The 25,224-nt window shown below is 38.0% G+C and overlaps 1 protein-coding gene and 1 pseudogene across 4 annotated transcripts in view; both read left to right on the top strand.

Annotated features, from left to right (window-relative positions):
- Col4a6 (collagen type IV alpha 6 chain) overlaps positions 1–25,224 on the top strand; it is a 416,524-nt gene that overhangs the window by 205,494 nt on the left and 185,806 nt on the right. The gene's annotated exons all lie outside the window — the stretch shown is intronic.
- On the top strand, positions 18,488–25,013 carry LOC147822551 (ATP-dependent clpX-like chaperone, mitochondrial pseudogene; annotated as a pseudogene).

The raw sequence follows: 25,224 nt of genomic DNA, 5'->3' as shown, positions 1-25,224 counted from the left end.
CTATCTCATTTTCATTATACCAGAAAGGACAACTGATTAGATCAATCAACACCATAGCCCAAGTGATACAGTCAGCAACACAATAGCATCAAGTACCTCTTAGAAATTGACAATTTGTGGTAGTTATTAATCTATCACCTTTAACTGTGTGAATTAGATCAAAATCAAGGACCGACCCAGCATATGTTTATAGTGAATAAACTCTTCAATATAGCAACTTTACCCTTCAGAATGGGGAGTTAAAAGGAGTTTGGGAGGGAAGGATAGATAGGTAGAAGGATAGGGGAAGGTTAGCATTGAGGCCTGAAGACACATGTGAGAGAAGGAAAGAGAAGAAAAGAAAAATAAAGAAGAAATCCAGATGAGGGCCAGAACAGGAACACAAAGGGAAATGAAGAATAGTGTAGGACAGCAAGGGAGCGAGGGAGAGAGAGAGAGCATGAAAAGAGAAAAGAAAGAAAAAAGAAAAATAACATTTTAAAAGAGTAGAAAAAGAAGAACAAATTAAAAATAAGAGCAAAAAAAGTAGTGGTAATTTTGAAAATAGCAAATAAAAGATAAATGTGAAGGGACTCCTTCAGGGTATGTCACTGCTGTCCCAATAGACAACGTGGGCAACAGTGTGCAGTTATAAGTCAATGAGTCTCAGTAAGCCAGTCACAGACTGAAATTCAGGCAGATTTCTGGGTGTAAGTCTCAAGTTGAGCTCCCTGCCCTCCTGCAGGGTTGCACTCTGCAAGTTTCTATTGCAGGTTCCAGCTGCCTTTCCCCTGAAGATAATCTAGGTTCCGATGAGAGGTGATGATCCCTCCAATTTACCAAGCATGGTGGTCTGGTGTGCCTTTATTGCAGAGATTCTCTTCACTTTTCCAGTGGGCTTCAGTTTTCATCAGGGAGCCTGAGAGAGGCCCTCTCTTTGTTGTTCCCTTCTGCAGCTCAGGACAATGGCTTTTGTGTCTCCCTGTGCCCATATAGTGTGGAACTAGGTAGCTGCACAGCCAGAGGGTGGCTGGTGGGCATGCCCAGGGGTCCTCACCAGCTCCTGGTCACAAGTGGGAGTGGCCTGCTGGACTGAGCTTGGCTCAGTCACCCAGGGGCACTCTGCCCATCTTCTCCTTCTTTTATGGATCAAGTTTTCATCTAGTTTTCTCTAAGAAGAAAAAGACTTGGTCTAATTTGTTTTGTTAAATTAATTAAATTTTTGTAAGAATTAAATGAGATCATGTGTGAAGTTGCTTAGTACACATTGAGCACTCAATAGTTATCATTACCACCACCCTACCACTGTTACTGTTGATGTTGACAGAACATCAACACAACCCTACCACTGTTATTGTTGATGTTGACAGATGTTGCTGTTAGTATTCTTCCCCTTACTGGCTATGAGACCCTTGAGAATGGGATTGATATTTACTTTGTCTTGATCCTTTCTTCTACAAAGCTTAATTCTACAAGAGTATATATCTGTCTTGGATATATATCCAGAAAACAATTTGCCACTGACAAAAGTAGCTGATAAAGGCATGAGTGTGGAGCAGGGGCTTAGAGGTGCAACCGGTTATAAAGAGCTTGACTAGGAGAGTGGGAGGTGCTACAGACTCATGGTAACAGACATCCAGAAGGGAGTCCCACCATAGCCATTTCAACTGCTCTTTTCATAAATGATGGGACCATAAAAGAGAGGGAATAGCAGTTTTCACCCATTAATCATTCTAATACTTCGTCTCCTAAGTATAGGGGAGAATTAGGACTCTGGCCAAATGTTAGCAGGACCAGAGCTTACCTATGAAGTTTACAGAGTGAGTAACATAAATTAACTTTTTTATGGTACTGGATTAATTTCATTTTAAATCATCTTGAACTTTGAGCAAGTTTGTACAATTATCAGTTCCTACCACTATCTTTCCTTTAGACTATCCTTTAGGGTTAGCCATCAAAAAGCATACAACCTGAATTTTACAAAAAAAATTTTCAACATTGAAAGCATCCATTAGGTGTTACTGATCATTCTAATAACATATTTGTCAGCATTTTGAGTGAAAATTAAGCAATAACCAAATAGGATCTTTGAACAAGTTTCTTTCTTCCATTAAAATCAGAATGTCTAGTTTTTATAATATTCATGCCATTAACTACTGCCAACTATGGCATAAATGACTGCTAGCCTCTTCATTTCCCCCTCTTTATGCACGCCAATAAAATGTCCAAAACTTGGACCCTGCTTTAGAAGGGTAATAAATAAAACACTATGTCTCCTGTCCCTGACCATTCAAAACCTACATTCTTGCTTACATCCTGATTACATCTTATATGCAGTAACCAACCTCCTTTGCAGATGGGTCAGCCCATCTGTAAATTGCCAGATAGGAGTCACTTAAATACAGAGAAATAATTTAACCTGCCTTACAAAAATAACCAAAGAAAAACCATGTAATTCACAAAATTCAAAACATTGACTTCAAAAGGAGTTATGTCAATGTAATTTTCAAATAATTCTTCTGTTCTTGAGTTTGAACTTGCCAATCAGCTCAAATTTCTAAAAATTATCTCAGCTTCTAAATTTTCTATATTTTTTAAAACAATGATATTATTTTTAAGCCTTCCAGTAGTTGCTTACTAAGTATTCAAGTGACATAAAGGCCACCAGGATTATCCAACTGGCTGAGTTGTTGGTGGCTTTTGGCACTTCTGTTATTTGTCCAAGATTCTCCATTATCTATCTGGGCCTACAGAAAGCCAAAATTCCTAAAATAACTGTTGATTGAGCCCAGGGGGAAGTTAGTAATTCATTCTGGAAGGGTGACCCAGCTGCCTGTGTCCTCTGAGCCTCCTGTAAATGCCAAATAAGTTCCTTGCCTAATAATCCCATCTGTGATCTTAAATGTATTTAGAAATTGCCTGCTTACCTCCTATTTTTGACTAAAGAGATATTTTTCCTACTAAGATACAGGGACTGCTGTCAGAGGTATTAGACATAAGATTGTTATCTTTTTATCATCATCATCAAAATCATAATGATAATGCATAACGGTAAGATAATAATAGTTGTTACCATATATAAAATATTTGCTCTATGTCAGAAATTGTGCTATGTATTTTATATATGTTGTTTCATATAATGTCTAATTAAATATAAACATACCATAAAGCTCACCCCTTGAAAGAGTACAATTCAATAGTTTTAATATATTCACAAAGTTGTGCAACCATCACCACTCTAATTCTAGAACATTTCATCACTCTGTCCCATTTTAATTTTTACAGTAGCCCTGAAGAGTAGTTATCAATTTGAAATCCCATTTTACAGATGAGGAAACTAAGGTTTACATAGGATAAATACCTGGCCAAATTCCCACAGCAGATAAGTGGTGGAGTTGAAAGTCAAAGGCAGATCTCTCTGGCCCCCAAACAAATTCATCTGTTTCTACCTCCCTGGTGGTTCTTTATTTGTACCATGGTTCATTATCATTTTCATTAATAGAGACACCAAAGAGTCTACTCTTCTCTTCATAGTTCCACAGGGATTGACGACTTTGGTATCCCTGGCAGTCATCACCATCCTGTCCACACCTCTTTAACATAGCATGCAGTTCCCCTGACAAGACCTCTCAGGTGGTGTTATTAATTTGCACTGAAGGTATAAAATCACTTTTGAAAATTTTATTAATTACACCCTCTAAGGCCGACTTTCATTTACTAGTAAGCCATTATTTTAGCATAGTGATAAAAACAGAATATTGGCATCAAGCTTGGATTCTGGTCAAGTTGCTCCGTGCTAAATGTGTAACACTGGGCAATTAACTCTTGTAAGCCTCAGTTTCCTCAAATGATATTGCAGATAATAAGAGAACAAACAGTACAAGACTGCTATAAGGGTAAATTAAATATACATCCTAAATGTTTGATGCAAGGTCCTGAAACAAATACACATTCAATAAATGGTGGTAGTTATTTTGGTAGCATTAGGGAGTGGATAGAATGGGGACTTATTAAGCTCTCATTAAGTTATATGGCCTAGAGTCTCCCTAGCCTGCCTTCCCTCAAGGCAAGCTTTGGTAAAAAAAAAAAAATCAAGTATTAAGCAAGGAAGTACATGCCAAGTAGTATACAGTCAAGTTAAATAGTTCTTGCAAATCTTTGCCAGTTTAATCAACTAAAAGCATAAAAATCGTTTTTGGCATTAAATCTTGATTGCTTTCCTCACAGCAGTCGCAGCATTTCCCTTTTTAAGAATCTATAGTGATTCCCTGTTCCTATCCAAAAGAAAAACTTCATTTGATGTTTAGGGTGCTTAGCCTGACCAGGAATTGCATAGGGTCAGGTTAGTTCTGACCTGCTTAAATAGGCCAAGTTCCTGGCAGTGCTGTGTATTTGGGTAAAGGCCAAATGCCCAAATATAGTTGAGATTAAAAGATAAAAGCCAGGGCATATTTTTTCCCAATTTTTCTGTTAGTACATGTTTGCACCACATAATGATTACATTCCTTGTGGGGAGTTGACACATGTACATAACACATCTTAATTCTTTTTTCATCCCCTTCCCCTCTTCTCTTCCTTCCCTCTTTCTCTTGATTTCCTTCCCTCTCTCCCTATTTCCTATTATCTATCCTTTATTTTGCTTTTTATTTATATTTCAAGTTTCTCATATAAGAGAAATCATGGAGAATTTAAGCCTGTGTGCCTAATTTTTCACTTAACATTATAGTCTCAATGTGAATCTATTTTCCTACAAATCACTCAAGTTTATTCTTCTTTGTGGCAGAGTAGTACTCCATTGTTTATAAATACCACATTTTCTTTATCCATTCAACTGCTAGGAGGTTAGGAAGAGAATCTGGAATATATTTCAAGCAAGATTATCAGTTTAAGGTAAGTATATTCCAACATCCAGTCCAAGCATGGGCATGGTATATAGCTAGTAGAGGGCCTATGCAGTCTATTAGCAAGTGCTAATACTCAGATACTCAAATTTGACTAATACTAATAATTGATATTAAGTAATTATCATATGTGAGACAATTTTCTAAAGGCTTTACTATGTATTGATTCAATTAATCTTATGAGGATAAGTACTGTTATCCTCCTTACTTTAAAAATAAACTAAGGATTGCATAGCTGGAAAGTTGTGAAGCTAAGATTTAATCTAAGATTAAATCACTAGTGCTGACTGGTTCACACACACATGCCCTCACCCACTGTAATGTAATAATAGTTCCTCCTAAAACATGGTGGTGCTGGTAACTAAAGGTCACTCACCTGGATATTTGGGCACAAGGATGAAATGGTCCAGCAATAAAACTGACTCAGTGCTTATCCAGACAATCACTGAAGTGAGGTTCATGCATTGTCCTACTGTGTTATGGCAGCAATAAGCCAGCAGTCAGAGGTGCAGCTGAGATTTTGAGGGAAGGATAAGAAAAATTCTGAGTTGCACTGAAGCAGGACACTGCAATGATTTTTCAAGACTTTGTTTCTCTTGCACACAAGTTCAGTTTGGCCTATAGATGTGTCCTGGAAATTTTGTCTTGATTGCCTCATATATTCTAATTTACAGTAGTCACAAATAGCTTCTGTCACTCTACCTTTACATTTCTTATTTCCTTCCCTTGATCTATAAAAGAAAATGCAACAAGCAGGAGGAGATGGCTCTTTTTCTCTTAAAGAGCTCCATAAATTCCTAGTAAATCAAATGACATTTCTTCTAAAAGGTGGCCCCATTTTACAGGATGGATTTTGTTAGCTACAGAAATAATCCCAGTAGGAAAGAGCTAAACAAGGAAGACTGTGTTACTGTAGGTGGGCACCCTTGTTGGAAACTAATAGAGGGGGCTGTGAACCTCCTCTGAATCCTTTCTCCCCTCTAGTGGTCAGTAGGAGGAAAAAAGAATGGTAGTACAAGCAGTGTCTGTCTTAGTAACTTTCTTGTTACCAGGACAAAATACCCAACACCCACAAGTTAAAGGAAAAAAGGTTTATTTTAGCTCACAGTTTGTAGAGTCCACAGCCAGCTGGCTCCAAGAAAGAATAGCCTTCCAGAGGAGAAACTGTCCATGAAAAGGCAGGCAGAAAGCAGTAGCAGTGAGTTTCCCTTTCCCTTTTTATTACATTCAGGCTACAAGCCTATTGGTTGGTGCCATGCACACCCAGGATAGGTCTTCTGTCTTTAGTGAATCCTTTCAGCCACGGCCAGATCTATGCTAATCCAATCAGTGGACTAATCCAGTATTGCACACCCATGATCCTGTCACTTCCAAAAGTCCCACCCAAGAATGCATGAGGCTTTAGGGGACATTTTAGATATAAACCAAAACAGTGCCCATTTATTATTCTAAATGCATTGTTGCAAGTAACAGCCAAAGAACATGGCTTCTTTAAGAACAACACAATAATTAGAATTATGTTTCAGGACAAAGACATCATTTCAAATAAATTAAAAATATGACCAACAATTTGTGATATTAGCAAAAGGAAATTACAACAGAACTATATTAATTCTAAATAATAAAATTAAGCCATGTGTTTTATAATGGACACAGTTATACTCTACCTAATGATTATGAAAATACTGTCTCCTGTATCATCTTTGCATCTATTTCTAAAATGCCATCCACAATAAACAATAAAATGATCATTGACTAAACATTTCATTAAAAATTGTTTGCTTTCATAAAGTTCTCTTTCTAGCACAAAGGAGCACCTGATATCTGTATTTGTCTAGATGAGGCTTAGACTTGTGGGAGGTTGGTGAAAATTGTAACAAGTGAACGTATTTGGAAGATTTATAGCAAATTTATATTTCACAGGGACATATTTAGATATTCATGAAAATGTACCCCAAAAAGATACACAAAGATTATGTTTCAATAAAAGTGCTAATACAAAAATATTGTTTGCTTTTTTAGATTTTAATTTTTAAAGTGCTTTCAAAAGTAACTTAAATTCTCTCCACAGACCCTTTACAAAATGAAGTTTCACATTCACACAAATATTGGTCAAGCTATTTCCAAATGTGTCTGTAAAGTTAATACTGGAAATTTCCTTTCTCAGTTACTTCTTTCTGTATTTTGGTACTATGTATCAATAGCCTCAAAAACTTTCTGTCTTTGATATAGTAGTTATTCCACTCATAGGAATTTAATTGAAGGAAATAAAACAGTACAGAAAGACTTATTAATGAAGATATTCATCAGAGGTCTATTTGTAACAGTAAAAAATGAAAACAAACATGTCTTATAATAGGGGAACAGTGTATGTTATATCACTTGCAGTAGAATATTATCTGGTCACCTGAAATGACTTTTCCTTGAAGAATGTTTAATGACTTGGAAAACTGCTTCTGATATATTAAGTGAGAATTATAGGAAACAAGTATTTATACAGTATGATCACATTTTAAATGATAAGTATAATACTCAAGTAATCTTTTTAAAATATTGAAGGGACATGCATTACAAAGTTTTCAGTAGTTATCACCAAGAGGTATTTTCTTGGAGAAAATATGGGACAGGCAGAAGAAGAGAAGCCCACAAAGGAGACTGAGAATGTAAATTGGGCATTAACAAGAGTTGGGGGGATGAAATGATTGGAGCTGGGTAATCGAACTGGGTATATCTTCTTGAGGAGAAGCCTGGATCTATTCCATGAATGAGAGGGCAGACTCAAGTAGGATGACCAGTCATGCTGGTTTTCCCAGGTCTAAGAGGTTTTCCAAGATATGGAACTTCAAGTGCTAACACTGGAAAATTCCTTGGCAAATTGAAATGAATCGGTCACTCCAGAATCGAGTCACACTTGATCTGGAAGGCCTTTTGTTATCTTCAAATTCACCTCCTTTCTTTTTCAAATAAAACCCTGACACTGAGAGTCAGATAATATCATGACCAAAGTGACCAAAGAAGAGCTTTGGACTGAAAGCTCAAAGGGCTTAGTTCTACTCCTGCTCTACTGTTTATTAACAGGACCTTTAATTGAAGTTTAGTTAAGGATATAAACACCTTGCTTGTTTACCAGGTCATTGTGCAGACTAAATTCAATTATTTGCAAATACAATGGGTTGTCTATAACAATAGACATGTACTAGGCATATACTACATTGCTTTGAGCAAAGTTCTAAAATCAAGGGAATATTGGTAGTTACAAATTTATAGAATTATGGTAAATTCTATTTCATATTATATCTCTAAATAACTTAGTACAACATTCATCTGTGAGGAAATCAGGCCTGATGATTATTTGTCTCAATTTGAAAATAAGGATGTGAAAATCCCATATATAGCACCTAGGAGCGACTCCATGAGATAGACACTTCTATTTATGCTTCCATTTTACAGATGAGAACATTGTAGCTCAGAAAGAGTGATTGACTTGTCTAGGTTTATAAAGTAAGGGACAGTCCATCTGTCTTCTGGTTCTCTGTTCTGTTCTACTTCATTAAGTTACCACCCAGCCAAAAGCCTTTTGGAAAGAAAACACAGTCAACAATTTTTCTTTTTACAATAAATAATTTTTCCTACCTCTTATGATTTATATGTAAGTAACTGTCTTAGTCACTTTTCTCATTGCTGAACCAAAATACTCAACACCTACAAGTTAAAGGAGAAAAAGGTTATTTCAGCTCCCAGTTTGTAGAGCTTTCAGTCCATAGTTGGCTGGCTCCAAGGTAGGGTGGGATGGCAGAGGGGAATTGCAGAGGAGAAGCAGTCCATGGTAGGGTAGACAGGAAGTAGCGAGCAGCAAACAACAGCAGCCAGCCTGCCTTCCTTTTTATCCCACACAGGCTACAAACCTTTTGGGTAGTTCCACCCACACCCTAGGTGGGCTTCTTTTATCCACACTCAGAGCTATGCTATGCCAATTTAGTTATCACACACCCTTATCCCAGCATCACACACCCTAGATCCAGCCACCTCTGAAAAGCCTCACTTATGATCACATGAGAATTTTGGGGGACATTTAGATGCAAGCTATAACTACTCAGAAGCCTCGTGTGCTTTTGTAAGTTTCTTGAATCATAGGAATGATATAACTAATTTGCTGTTAGGAGGTAGAGGCTGGTCATAAGAGATGGGTCAATGGGGGCATCACCTGAAAGGGTATATTTGCCTTCCTGGCTCCTTTCACTTTGCTGCCTGGCTACCATGCAATAAGCAGCTTTCCTCTGTCCAGGCCCTTCTTCCATGCCATTTTTGTGTTTAAGCCTGACAAACATAGACTGAAACTTTTGAACTATGAGCCAAAATAAAACTTTCCTATTTTAAATTATATTGAGTATTTTGTCCCAATGGCTAGGAAAGTGACCAAGACAGATTTTGGTACCAGAGAAGTGGGTCATTGCTATGAATATACCAGATCATGTGGTCTGGAAGCTTTTGGAACTGGTTCATGGGAGGAGTTTGGAAAGGTTTGGAGATCCCAGCTAGAGAAACCCTATAATGCTATAAGATGAGCTTGATGTGTGATACTTTTGGGAGCTCAGAACACCAGAATACTGGTAGAAATGCAGATTATAAAGACCAGGATCAGGAAGTTTCACTTGGAAACAAATAATCCATTGGTAGTTGAAGTCCAGGCCATGTATGTTACACTCTGGCAGAAAATTTGTCTACATTTTGCCCATATCCTGAGACTGCAGGAGAGTGAGATAAAGGGCAATAGATTAACTGTTGAAGGAAATTTTAAGGTAGTCCAATGTTCAGGCTGTGCAATGAGTACTTCTGTGGCTCCTAGCCAGGTTTATACTGAAAATCAGGAACAAAAGTCCATTTAAAAAGTCTTCAGCTTTGCTAGGAATGAAGGGCCTATAAAGTTTTGGTGAAAGAAAGCTTAATTGCTAAAAAGCATTAAAACATTAAAAAGAAGTCATGTAGTTTGCATCAGGACAATAGGAAGGATGCCTTAAGGGCATCCCAGGAAACAATAAGATCCCACCCTTCATAAGTTAAAGTTGTAAAAGTGAAAAATTTTGTTTTGAAAAGAAAGCTTCAGGGAACCTAGCTTATTTGTGGCCAGCTAGGAAAAAGTTTCCAAGAACTCAGTTATACAGCCACTTAGAGGCCTCTATATCCATATTCTAAGAGGGCCTGGCTACTGCTTAAGCTCATGAGGGATCTTGGCACCATCCACATGGCTCTGGTTTTACAAGAACAGAAAATGCAAGGGTTGTGGGATCAGGGAGGCTTCCACCCAGATTTCAGAAGAAAGCCTTCAAGGACTGGCAGTATTCCCCTGAAAGAACAGGGCATAAAGCTATGAAAGTGAAGCCAAAAGTGCAATGGAGACCCTAGGAAGTAAACATCTGAGGAAAGCCCATGGGAGTGAGCAAAGCCACCCCAAAAGAGAAGCCATAAGAGCTGTAGCCTGCAATACTGTAGGGGTGGGACAACCCAATTCCTTTGGAATTCACATAATTTGCTACAGATGCTGGACACTGAACTACAGGATTTGATGTTTTCCCTGCAGGGTTTTTATCTTGCTTTGGTCCCCTATTCCTTCCTTTTGGAATGGAAATATTTACCCTGTGTATATTGGAAATATTTAACTTTCTTTGTAATTTTTACAGGGGCAGACAGATAAGAGTTTGCCTTGAGTCTCAGAGGAGACTTTGGACTTGGACTTATCTGCAATGCTTTAACTGTTAGGACAGTGGCAAAACTTAAAGATGGACTAAATGTATTTTGTATAAAAGTCATCCATCTGAGTGTTTGGAGGAGAGGGTTGAAATGTTATTTTTATATCAAAATATCCCCCAAGAATTTCATGTTCTCAGAGGCAGAGCTTTTGAAAGGTGATTGAACCATGGGGCAATATAGCTGACTTGCTGTTAGGAGGTAGAGTCTTGTCAGATAAGGCAGGTCACTGGGGGCATGACCTAAGAAAGGTATATATCCCTTCCTGGTTCCACCCTTTACTGTGCTTCTTGGCCACCACACCTTGAGCAAGTTTTCTCCATCCAGGCCCTCCTGTCTTGCTATTTTTTTGTTTAAGCCTCCCAGACTGAAACTTTTGTACTGTGAGCCAAATAAACCCCTCTTCCTTTAAACTGTGAGTTTTGGGTATTTTGTGCCAGCAATGAGGAAAGTGACTAAGACACTACTCATACCTTCAGTGTAATCAAAGCCTACTCTTGGACTTCATAAAGGCCACCAGGAAACCTTCTATGGGATATTTTGTTAGCAATCTTTAGAGAACTTCAAGATTCTTTAGAAAGGCTATAAATCAACTATAGGGTCTTCAGAACACCCCTTATAGGATAAGGATTAAAATCAGTTATGTTCTGGTGAATGTTTAACCACTGGTTTGGGAGGAGGCAGGCTGTAAATATTTCCACCATGGCTGATTTCATACTACCAATATGATTGACTGCTGTGAACTTGTTGTGCAAGCCAATATATGTCAGCCCACCTCAGTTCCAGCACAACAATGGAAGCAGATTTCTAACTTGAGCCTGTTGCTTTTCTGAATTTAAATAAATTTCCTGAAAAATTAAAGTGTGAACATCAATCAAGGTCCTTGGTTTTAAAGCATGCAAAAGGAAGGAGAAGTGAGTATAGACCAGTGGTTAGGATATTCCAGAGCATGAGCCAAGTTAAGACTGGAGTAGCTTCTGGTTACTATAAGTCCAGGTCTGGTCTCCCGTGAAACCTCTCAAGAAAGCCAAAGCTAGAGCCTACAGTAGGGATTAGAGAAGCTTTTTTAACATGTCACAAGATTTTTGTTTTCCTGCCAACTTTTTATTTTGAACATTTTCAAACATTTAGAAAAGTTTAAAAAATAATACAATGAGCACCCATATACCCTTGGCCTGAGCACTCATATATCCTTTGCCTGAATTCACAATTTGCTAGTGTGTTTCCACTTTTGCTCTCAATATAAATATATTTTTGCAAACTATATGAGAGTTAGCTGCACATATCTTGACTTACCTTCTAACTATGTGAATATGAATCTCCTAAGAACAAAGCACTGTGTTCTATGTACACAGGACACAGTGATCACACCCAGGAAATGTAACATTAACTCAATAAATGGGTATAAAGTCTATTCCAGTTTCCCAATTGTTCCAATGTTCTGATAACTTTTTAAAATGAAAAATCCAGAATCACCCCTCTGCAGATAGGCAGGTCTGCCCACACCCTACCGAGGTCCCCAGTCCCGCAGAACAATCCAAATCAGCCCGCTGCAGACAGGCAGGTCTGTGCACGCCCTACCAAGGTCCTGAGTCATGCGGAAGACGCTGAATCACCCCACTGCAGACAGACAGCCACCTGATTCCACATTACAAAGGCGCAGAGGACACCAGACCACCAGACCAATCTACTGAGTCCCACTGTTCCGGGCCCAGACGTAGGGGCTTCCTAGTCATCATCCCTCCTGCTGCTCCCAGCCCAGAGGAAAGGGCTTTTGGGCCACCTTCTGTCCCTCTGCTCCTGGCCCAGAGGAAGGGATTTCCCGGCCACCATCCCTCTGGCTGCTCCCAGCCCACAGGAAAGGGCTTTTGGGTCACCATCCCTACCACTGCTCCTGGCCCCTGTCCCACCTCACCCACCACAGCGGAGTTAATCCATGCAGGCACTAACAGCCCCAGTCGAAATGAGAAAACACATAAATAAGTCTCAAAACCAGACATCCAGATCACCTACAGAAACCCCAAAGGGAAATGAGATGGAACACTCTGATACTCAACCACCTGGACCCACTGAACTGACAACAAAAGGGGATCTGGAAAAAATGAAATCAGAAATAATTTCTCAGATGACAGGAGAAATTGTGCCCTTAGTGCAAGACATGATTAATAAATCTAGAGAGGAGCTCAGGAACATGATGGAATCCCAACATAAGAAACAAATGGAATCCATAAAACAGATGCAAATAGATTTCCAGGACATGAAAAACTCCACTGAAAGTCTACACAGCAGAATGAGCCAATGTGAGGACAGAATTTCAGATATAGAAGAAAAGATTGCAATTAGTAACCAGGAAAAGAAAAATTGCTTCAAAATTATAAGGGAACATGAGAAATCAATCCAACAGCTGCTAGATGATGCAAAAAAGAATAACATAAGACTGATTGGGCTCAATGAAGAAACAGGCGAGAGTGCAGATGACATAAAAAAATCTCTTCACAGAAATAATGGCAGAAAACTTCCCAAGCAGGGGAAAAGAGCTTGACATACAGATAAGTGAGGCAGATAGGACTCCAAATAGCCTTGATCAAAAAGAATCTACACATAGGCATATAATTGTTAAGATTCCAGAAACACAACAGAAGAACAAAGTTCTCCAAGCAGTTAGAGAAAAGAAATAAATCACATACAAAGGAAAGCCCATCAGAATCCCAGCAGACTTCTCAACACAAACCATCAAGGCAAGAAGAGCTTGGAGTGACATATTCCAAGCCCTAAAAGAAAACAGCCTCCAACCCAGATTGATGTACCCTGCAAAACTATCTTTCAAAATGGATGGAGAAATAAGATACTTTCATGACAAAGAGCACCTTAGGAACTTCGTGAACACCAAAGCAGCACTCCAAAGAATTTTACACACTATCCTAGGAACAGATATTGAGGATCACAACCCCAGGAAGCAAAGCAGAATGAACCCATCTGGCATGACAAGAAATTAAATGTAAAGGGGGAGAACCCAACAAAAAGAAAAAGTCATGGCAATGACAAGTCAATATGTTTCAGTTATAACCATCAATGTTAATGGTCTCAATTCACCAGTCAAAAGAAATAAACTGGTAGAATGGGTCAAGAAGCAAATTCAACAATATGCTGCATACAAGAAACACACTAATTCAAAAGGAAACTCATAGACTGAAAGTTAAAGGGTGGAAAACAATACTCTATGCGACAGAAACCTGAAAAAAAGCAGGAGTAGCTGTCCTCTTGGCAGATCAAGTAGATTTCAAACCAACACTGATTAAAAGAGAAGAAGAAGGACACTACATCCTTGTAAAGGGAAGAATCCAAGAGGAAGAGATGACAATCAGAAATATCTATGCACCAAACACTAGTGCACCCAACTATATAAAACAAATACTAACGGACATGAAAAGCCATATATGCACTAATACAGTTGTAGTGGGGGACCTCAACACCCCACTGTCACAAATAGATAGATCAACTAGACTAAAAATAAGTACTGAAATACTAGAACTCAATCGAACTCTTGAACAAATGAGCTTAACAGATGTTTACAGAGTCTTCCACCCCACAAAATCAGAATACACATTCTTCTCAGCTGCACATGGGTCCTTCTCCAAAATAGACCACATACTCACACAGAGAACATGTTTAAGTAAGTGCAAAGGAATTGAAGTTATCCCCTGTATATTATCAGACCATAGTGAGATGAAATTGGAGATCCATAGCAAAAGAAACTCAAAAAATTTCATAAACATGTGGAAATTGAACAACACACTTCTGAATAACCAATGGGTCACAGAGGAAATTAAAGAAGAAATCAGACAGTTGCTTCAATTACATGGCAATGACAGTACAACGTATCGGAATCTATGGGACACAATGAAAGCTGTCTTACAAGGGAAATTCATAGCAGTGAATACGCATATTAGGAAAACACAATGAGCCCAATCAAACAACCTGATGCTGAACCTCAAGCTTCTAGAAAAAGAAGAGCAGGACAACCCCAGAGCTCATACAAGGGAGGAAATTATAAAGATCAGAGGAGAAATCAATGCAATGGAGACTAAGAGAACGATACAAAAAAGCAATGAAGCCAAGAGTTGGTTCTTTGAAAGAATCAACAAAATTGACAAACCTTTAGTCAACCTTGTCAGAAAAAGGAAAGAAAAGGCCCAAATGCATGCAATTAGGAATGAAAAGGGTGAAATTACAACAGACCCAGCAGAAATCCAGAGGATCATCAATACTTACTTCCAGAAGCTATACGCCAATAAGATGGACAACACAGAAGAAATGGACAGATTCCTAGATACATATGAATTACCAAAGTTAAATGAAGAAGACCTAAAAATTCTGAACAACCCAATATCAAACAATGAAATTGAAAATGTAATGAAAAATTTATCAATTAAGAAAAGCCCGGGCCCTGATGGCTTCACTGCTGAATTCCACAAGACATTTAGATAGGAACTGCTGCCACTGCTGTTTAAACTCTTCAATGAAATTGAAAGGAAGCAATACTCCCAAATTCATTCCTGGAAGCAAGCATCACCTTGATCCCCAAAGCAGAGAAAGACCCAACTGAAAAAGAGAACTATAGGCCAATCTCACTAATGAACATAGATGCAAAAATCCTTAATAAGATACTGGCAAACAGAATGCAGAAGATCATCAAGAAGATCATACACCCTGATCAAGTGGGATTCATCCCAGGGATGCAGGGATGGTTCAATATATGCAAATCAATTAATGTAATACACTATATCAATAGAGCCAAGGACAAAAACCATATGATTATCTCCATAGATGCAGAAAAAGCATTGGACAAAATCCAACATGCATTTATGATAAAAGCCCTACAAAAATTGGAATAGATTGTCTCTACCTCAAACTGATAGAAGCCATCTATGAAAAACCAACAGCCAATATCATACTAAATGGTCAAAAACTGAAATCCTTCACACTCAAATTAGGAACAAGACAAGGATGTCCACTATCACCACTCTTGTTCAATATAGTTCTGGAAATATTAGCCATGGCAATTAGACAAGAGAAAGAAATAAAAGGAATAAAGATAGGTAATGAAGAAGTCAAATTGTCATTATTTGCAGATGACATGATACTCTATATAGAAGACCCCAAGAACTCCACCACAAGTCTTCTAGACTTAATAACCAAATTCAGTCAAGTAGCTGGTTACAAGGTCAACTCACAAAAATCAATAGCTTTCCTCTACACCAGTGACAGACTCACTGAGAGAGAAATAGGGCAAATCTTTTCACAATAGAACCCAAAAAACTGAAATACCTAGGAATCATCCTAACAAAGGAAATCAAAGACCTCTTCTCTGAAAACTATGGCACTCTGAAAAGAGAGATTGAAGATGATAACAGAAAATGGACAGACATCCCCTGCTCCTGGGTAGGAAGGATTAATATAGTGAAAATGGCCATACTTCCAAAACTACTGTATAGATTTAATGCAATTCCAATTGAGATCCCAGCAGCATACTTCATAGACCTCGAGAAAACAATCCAAAAATTCATTTGGAATAAGAAGAGACCCTGAATAGCAAAAGCAATTCTAGGTAACAGAGACATGGCAGGGGGTATCACAATCCCCAACCTGCAACTATACTACAAAGCTACTGTGATGAAAACAGCATGGTACTGGCAACAAAACAGACTTGAGGACCAGTGGAACAGATTAGAAGATGCAGAAACAACGCCAGACACACTCAGCCATCTCATCTTTGACAAAGGAGCCAAACACCCTCACTGGAGGAAAAATAGCCTCTTTAATAAATGGTGCTGGAAAAATTGGGCTTCAACTTGCCAAAGATTAAAGCTAGACCTGTGTCTCTCACCATGCACTAAACTAAAATCAAAATGGATTAAAGATCTAAATATTAAAATAGAAACTCTGAACCAGTTGGAACAGAGGTTAGGTAGAACCCTTGAAGACATCGGAGTAGGAAAAGATTTTATTAACAAAACCTCAGTTGCCCATGAACTAGCACAAACAATCAACAAATGGGATCTCTTCTTATTAAAAGGCTTCTGCACAGCAAGAGAAACCACCAGCAGTGTGAAGAGACAACCCACAATGTGGGAAAAAATCTTCACCTGCTCTTGCTCAGACTAAGGTCTACTATCACGAATCTATAAAGAACTTAAAAAGATCAGACCTCCCAAATTTAAAGACCCAATCCGAATATGGGGATCTGAAATGAACAGACATTTCTTAGACAAAGAAGTAGAAATAGCAAATAAATACATGAAAAAAATGTTCAACATCACTGGTCATTGGAGAGATGCAAATGAAAACAATGCTGAGATTCCACCTCAGTTCAGAAAGAATGGCTGCTATCATGAAATCAACCAATAAGAAATGCTGGTGGGGCTGTGGGGAAAGAGGAACCCTGCTCCACTGCTGGTGGGAGTGTAGACTGGTGCAACCACTGTGGAAATCAGTATGGAGATACCTCAAAGAACTAGGACTGGAAGTCCCACTTGACCCCGCTATTCCACTGCTGGGGATCTTCCCCAAAGAATTAAAAGAATCATACCACAGTGATATATGTGCACCCATGTTCATAGCAGCACAGTTTGTGATAGCTAAAACTTGGAAACAGCCCAAATGCCTATCCACTGGAGACTGGATAAAGAAAATGTGGGTTTTTTAATAAAATGGAGTACTACTCAGCCATAAAAAATGAGAAATTGGAGACATTTATAGCTAAGTGGATGCACATTGAGGTGATACTCTTAAGTCAAATAAATAGGACACACATGTATAAATACCGAATAGTTTCTCTGGTGTGAGAAACTGAAAGTGTAAATAAGGACTAAAATGTATAATAGGTAATGTGAAATAGGAAGAAAAGGGGCAAAGGGCCAGGAAGTGGGAGGGCTAGGGGAAAGGCTAGAAGGGAATGGGATTAATATGAGAAAATGGAAAAATAGGAACAAAATCTTTGTAAATAGGGAGGACTGGAGGGGTTGAAGGGAGAGCTGGGCAAGGGTGAAAAATAAGAACCAAGAGAGACTATGTAAAGGTGCAAATTTCCAATGATGAATGTCATTATATTGTATACCTAAAATGTACCGATTATTAGAATGAATAATTGATAATGTAAAATAGGAATGAAAGGTCCAAAGGGGTAGGGGTAGTTGGAGGCACAGGGGAAAGGAAAGAAGGGAAAGGAAAAAATTCTGAGAAATGAAAAAAATGTAAATAATGTCTTTGTAAATTGGGAAGGGTGGAGGGGGTGAAAGGAGGGCTAGGAATGGGGAAAAAATAAGAACCAAGATGCATTATATAAAGGTACAATTCCCAATGAGAAATGTAATTGTGTTGTATACCTACAATGTACCAATAAAAGAATTTAATACAAAAAAAATGAAAAATCCAGAGATTATGCATTGTATTTCAGTCTCTTTGATCTCCTCAAATCTAGAAGAGTTCCCAAACCCCTGACTTTTTTTCATGTGTGTGACTTTTCTCCCGGTACTGGGCATTGAACCCAAGGCCTTTACACTGAGCTACATCCCCAGGCCCATTTATTTAGTTAGTTATTTTCTCTTTTATTTTGAGACAGGGTCTTGCTATGTTGCTCATGCTGAGCTTGAACTTGAAATCTCCCTGCCTCAGCCTCTCAGAGTACTGGGATTACAGGTGCACACCACCACGTGTTGCTTGATATTGACATTTTTGAAGAGTCAAGGCCAGTATTTTTACAGATATCTCTCAGTTGGATTTGTCTGATTTTTTTTCCCATAAACACATTGAGATTAAATTTTTTATTTACTTCTCACTGTCCTGTGTCAGGTGGAATATGATGTAATTTCCCCATTACTGACAGTGTTAAACTTAGTCATTTGGTTAAGGTGGCATCCAACATATTTCTCAATTGCAATGATACCAGTAAAGCTTTGAATTTGTGTGACTATCTCATTCCAGAAGAAGCTTCTTTATGTTGAAAGCATAAATTACTCAGTTCGCTGAAGAACCATGGGTTGGAAAGGCATTTTCACTAATTAGAAGAAAAAACTAGAAGAGATTTATTTTAAAACATAAGCTACCACTAAGCCTTTCAGCCAAATTCATGAGCTATTCACATGGCAAAGGACCTTATCTATATGAGACTTTCCTTATCAGAATTGTGAACTGCTGATTGATTATACCCCAGTCCATGCATCCCTAGGACATATCCTAGTGCCTAGGCTACAGTTGATACTCATAAAATGTTTGCTGAATAGTTTCTATCAAGACAAAATTACTATCATTGTGAATGAGAAATTAATCGCACTAGGAGAAAATATACTTTAGTTTGTCAAATGGTACCAGCTGGAATTGATTTGGCTGCTTAAGCACTGTGCTTCTCATGGAAAATGACAGAGTTTTCAATTTTTATACAAGTATTTGACCTTAATCAGGTACTTTTCAAGTCTCTGGTTATTTCAAAATGTTAGCTTCTTTATATTAAAACTAAAAGCTGTTCTAAATTAGGGATCAGCCTTGTACTTGTTAGGATTAGACTTGGCTACAAATGACAGAAAATTCAAAATAATAGTGGGTTAAACCTTATAGTCATCTATCTCTATCTGGTGTGAAAGTTCCTAATTCTGGGCAAGATGGAGTAATGTGGGCTGGATTTATACTCCTGTCTGAACCAAGGGCAAACACAGACAAAATGCAAACAAAGGTGTTAAAATATTGGAACCAGGCAACAAAGAAATGCTGATCTCTGAGAGACAGAAAACAAAATAAGCCCTATTATTTCCTCTAGTTTACTGCCTGGAGAAAGTTTCCAGGCAGTAGGTATGAGAATAATGAACAGAAACAGAACCCAGTGGATGAGGAGATGGTGTTGAGTCCAGGAAGACCAAGGCAGCTAGAATTTTCAGGACAAAGTACTAGAGGAGAGAGTTCTAGAGATCTATAGAAAGCTGTCCCCTGAATCTTTGGTTGAGGTGCTTATGACTGCATTTGTGTAAAGGAACTAACCTAGGCAAGGATAGAACCACCCAAAAAGAGTAGAACAAACAATCCTCAGAGATCACATAGGGCTGGGTATAATGACTGACCCACCAGCCACAGTGGAAAGTCTAATTCACAGAGCATCAGATAAGACTATTCAAAAGTAGTGGTGCCAAATTATCTCTAGATTCAAGGCTGCACGAGACCCGTCCAATCAAGTTTGAAAAAATTTGAAGGAATCCATTTCCAAGAAATTAAACTGTATCCCAGAACAAAGTTCAAGAACATTTATAGAAATAGGAACTATCCAACAACCAATAAAATGAAATTGACATCTGGCATCCAATTGAAAAGTATCAAGTATTCAAAAGAAGCAGAAAGATTGGCATCCAAGTAGTGACCCCTTCCCTCAACTCATGTTGCTGTCTTACACATGTCCACACAGCAGGTGCTCAAGCTCCCTTCCTGGGCCTAGGATGTAGGAAGGTACATGCTCCAGGACCTTGTAGACCAGGGGTAGGGGAAGGTATAGGTGTCTACTCTAATGTGTAGAGGGCAGTGGGACACTAAGAGTACCAAAGCTTGGCTGTCTGATGCTATGCTGGGCCTAGGGCCAGCATGAGAGTTCAGAACCAAGTCTGTACCAGGCAAGCAGGATTTGGGCTACCACTGAGACCGAGAGGTCAACAAGTTTTGAAAGTGTGGCTGCTGCCTCATCCATCACCACCTTGCTCCCCTCCTAGAACAGAGATATTTCTTGTGGTCACATTCGTATAGCAATTTTAGGAAAGCTTGGGACCTTTGAAACTGATTCTGCACAGAGCCACTCTTAGACTCTTTTCAGAAAACAGCATAATTTACCTCAAGAGATGGGACAAATTAAGATGGCTCTGGAGATTGAAATAAGTAATTTGTAATCCCAGCAGTCTGCAAGGAGGAGGCAGTAGGATAGCAAGTTCAAGCCCAACCTGGGCAATTTAGCAAAACATGTCTCAAAATGAAATGAAACCCATTAACCTAGATAACCAATTTTTTAAAAGGGGGCAGGGCTGTACCTCAGTATGAAAGCCCTAGGTTCAGTCTGCACTACTGAAAACAAAAGAAAAGAAAAGAAATCAGGAAGTGAGAGAAACAGTAAGAAGTCAGGCTTTGAGAATGCTTGGAAAGATGGAATCCAGCTGTGCCATCCTAAATGTTGCAACTTGTGCACACATATAGAGACCTCTGTCATTGACCCTTTTTTATCAGGTGTGAAAAATCCAATCACTATTTTTGTTGTGCTATTTGAAGCTGATTCAAGGGAAAGCATAAAGGATCCAAATCAGAAGCAGAAGCTATAAAATTGGCATTCCAACAGAAACTACTCAATCTCCCAAAGAAGATTTATAATTACCTTGACATTACACTGTTGCCCAGTCCTTTGCTAAGAAAGTGCTTTCAGTTGCCATGTATAATGGTTATAATACTATCTCAGCTAATCTGAGGCAAAGGGGTTTCAGAAGCAGACATCATTAACCCCTAGAGTCAGAAAGGAGCGAGAATACAATTTACAAAATTGCTTCAGATTACTGAAATTAGCTCACATAAGAATGCTTTAGGAGCATCAATGCAGCAACAGGTAAATCAACAAATACCTCAGGAAAAATGAGGAGGTAAAGTACTAGATTCTTCCCATGATGACATGAAACTTGAAAAATGTAATATTTTGCTGCTTAGACCAACTGGATCAAGTAAAACCCACCTGGCCCAAACACCCTAAATGCCTTCATGTCCCTTTTACAAACAGTGACTAGGACTTTGATCCAAATTTGATTTGTAGGTGAAAGTATTTGTTTCATCTAGTGCTTTGAGTGATTTAGACAGAATCATCAGTGGAAAGAAAAATGAAACATATTTTGGATTTGGAACAACATCTAATCTGGAAAAAAGCAGAGCTGCAACTGCTGCAAATCTGATCAGTCAAAGTGAGGAACCATTTACCAAGAAAAAATAAGTTATTATGTCATGTGGATGCCAGAGATCTCATTGAGTTTGTCATGATTCCTCGGTTTGTGAGATGGTTGCCTATTACTCTATAAAGTAAACTTAGCTATTACTTTATAAATTAAACTTGGTTTCTTAAAATTGACAACAGAACAGAAGAAAATGAGAAGTAGGAAAAATACTGACCACTAATTAGAATAAGCTAATTAATCAAAACTTAACCAGGAATAAGACAGATGGTAGAATTAGCAGACTTCTGAACAGTTATTATAATTGTTTTCCATATGTTCAAGCACCTAGAGGAAAGGTTTAGCATGTTAAGTAAAGATATGAAAGATAATACAAAGACCCAAATAGATCTTGCAGAGATGAAAATTTCAGTGTTGAGATGATGCACATGTCCATGTATGTAGTTAAGGGTTTAAATGGCAACTCCATAAGCAACAGGGACCCAGGCTCTTTCTATCGTGTTGCTCCACCATTCATGATTTCCAATTTGGGCCCAAAATGACTGCTCTAACTTGAGTCACCATTTGTATTCTAACAGCAGAATGTGAAGCTAGGGAAATGGACCATGCCTCTCTACTTAAAGACAATTAGTAATCTCACAACATTAATTTTTGTTTACATCACATGGACCAGAACTTAGACTCAAGGTCACACTAATCTGAAAAATCAAGAATTAAAGTCTTTATTCCATATGGCTACTGTGTCTAGCTATCAGTTCCATCACTTAGTGAAGAATGGGAGAATGGAAATAGGAAGACAACTAGCCATCACTTCTCAAATTTAGAGTCTTATAGATCAAAAGAGGTTTTGATCTCAGTTTGAATAACATTATGACTCCTGGCTTAAAAATAACCTGAATGAGACTTCCCCTTAGTGTATTTAATCCAAAAATTAAAGACCTGACTAATTTAGTTTGGGGTTGTTTAAATTCCAGCCCCACACCTCCATATACTTACTGAGCTTATCTCAAACAATCTGCCAGAGTAGTTCCATTTCCCAGCTCAGCGATGCCAAGCTAGAGGTGGAGCTTAACATTTTGTTTGACTTATAACTATGTTTATCATGGTCAAGACACCAGGGTCACTCAATATGTTTATACCTTAATTCTGAAGTGGCTTTCTTTTGTTCTTTCTTTTGTTCTTTCTAGTAAAATAACTAATACTTGCATCTGAAACTAACTTTCATAGGGACATTCATATTGCTTGCTTCGTAAACCCATTGCCCTCTTCCTCATGGAGAAATATTTGGCATACAATCGACACAACCTTGTTTATAGACCATGTAACTCTTATCTAGACTTTCTTTTGGTTGACCCTATAACTGTTTCTAAATCTCAAATCATCTTGTCGTTACAATTTGTTCAATTCATTGGTGCCTATTTTTTAATTTTTATTTTTCAGTAAAATTGGATTTTAAAATTTATTTTTATTAATACATGTTTGCAGCACATGCATTTTATAATCATCATGCGGAGTGAGTACATGTACATAATACAACTTGTTTCTTATTTTAAATCCCTTTCTCTCCCTCCTCCTCTTCTCCTCACTTAATTCCCCTTTCCCATTTTTATTCTTATTGATGTTATTAATCTTAGATCATGTTTATGGCATATAATGCTTATATTTATTGAGGTTATTAGGTTCTTGTACATTTTTATTCTATTATATATTTATGTATATTATATATTGTATCTTGCATATTTTTATTCTGTTTATTTCCCTTTCCCCTTCCCTTCACCCCTCATCCTTGATCTCTTGGACCCTGTCCCATTTCCCAGAGATCCATCTCCTTATCTCCTTGTACCCAACCTTTATTATTTTCTTTGGTTGTACCTTGCCTTAGTGAAATGAAAGATACCATATGGTATTTAAGCTTATGTGTTTGGTTTATTTCACTCAACATTATATTTTCCAGATGCATCCATTTTTCTACAAATGTTTTAAATTTGTCCTTCTTTATAGCTGAGCAGTACTCCACTATGTGTAGATACCAGTCATCTATTGATGGGTATACAAACAGCTTCTAGGATTTATCTATTATCAATTGTGCTGCTACAAACATTGATATGCTTGCATTGCTGTAGTATTATGTTTTAAGCTCATTGGTCACTCTTAACAACCTTTCAGTAAAGGAGTATTATTGGTCTCATCATACCAAAGTAGATGCCATTCTTTTCAAGGGATGGTAGGTGGACATGTGGTTGATCTGCTTTTGCCAGGCAAGAAAGTATTGCTGAAAAAATGGCAGTTCTTTTAAGGAGCCAAGTGTTATGGCTGGATCACTGAGTGTTCCTATAGAGCAGTGGTGGTAAACCAATGGCACATATGCCACAGCGGGCTTTTTATTATCACTTAAAGCTCTAAAAGATTCACCCTCACTGCTTTAGAGCATTTTGCACTAGCTTTATGTGCTGTCTTGAGGAACTCAGACCAGAAAATCTGCAGAAAGTGAGGCCTGGGTGCTCTCTAGTTGCTAATGGCTTTGATTGCTTTAACAACCTTCTCTTCAGACATTACAGTGTGATATTTCCACTTTCCTCCCATAAAAGCTCCATTCTTCTGTAATCACGTTGCTTCTCTATGATTAGCATCACCCTATCATTTTTTATACCAATTTAGAGTGAATTTTGCAATATAACACTCATAGAGGTTTAGAATAGGAAACTAACAATGTAGAGAAATGCTTTGACAGAAAAGGTTGCGATGGAACTTCTAATGCTGATTTGGACAAAAGATTGTGAGTCATGGAAAGATTCTTTCCCCCTGAGTTTTCCTGCTGTGAATCTATCCACAGAGGCCTTGGTGGAATAGACCCAAAAAATACATTCATTGACCGCTATGCACTATCTGATCTGTTCTTCCATTGGGAACCTAGTGGACCCAGAATATACAATCCTAGAATACTTGGGAAAGAGCAGATGATGTTTGACTTAAAAATGCTGTTTGTCAGTACAATTTTGCTTTCAGTAAGACTTTGATGTGGAGTAAAATTAAAGGTTGGGTAGAGAGTTGATTTATAGGGAAAATAACTCATGGGATTAGATGGGTATTTCAACAATGAGAAAATTGATATTAAGAGGTTAAGTTGCTTTCCAAGTGAAGGTGAAAATTAAACCTTTGTTAGACATGGAAGCATATTTTGAAGCTTTATGCTGTTGAACTCTGAAAACTAGAACTTGGTTCAATTTATTTTAAGTAATAAGTCTTTGAACATGACTATCAAGAGACTGAGTTAAAAGCTTGCACTGTCAATTACTATTGGTACTGCAAATTGAAAAAACTTCCTAGGTGAGCACTTGTCTTTCTGACACCTCTTTTTTATTGATTTGAGAAACATAACATTCTTTGAGCTAGTTTGCTCCACATTTGTGAAGCATCTGGATCCAAATAGTGATTTTCCACAAGGGAAGTAAATTACAAAGATATTTTGTAGTTTTATTTTTTTCCGCTTAAGTTTATTGGTACATTTTAGGTATACAATACAGTTACATTCATCATTGGGATCTTGTACCTTTACATGATGTATCCCGGTTCTTATTTTTTCCCCATCCCCCTGCCCTCCCTTCACCCCCTCCACCCTTCCCTATTTACAAAAACTTTGTCTT

Source organism: Heterocephalus glaber, unplaced genomic scaffold, assembly GCF_053883595.1.
Source record: "Heterocephalus glaber isolate CG9 unplaced genomic scaffold, H.glaber_assembly_v1.0 deba00001613, whole genome shotgun sequence".
Taxonomy (NCBI): Eukaryota; Metazoa; Chordata; class Mammalia; order Rodentia; family Bathyergidae; genus Heterocephalus; species Heterocephalus glaber.
This window is presented reverse-complemented; position numbering and strand designations above follow the sequence as displayed.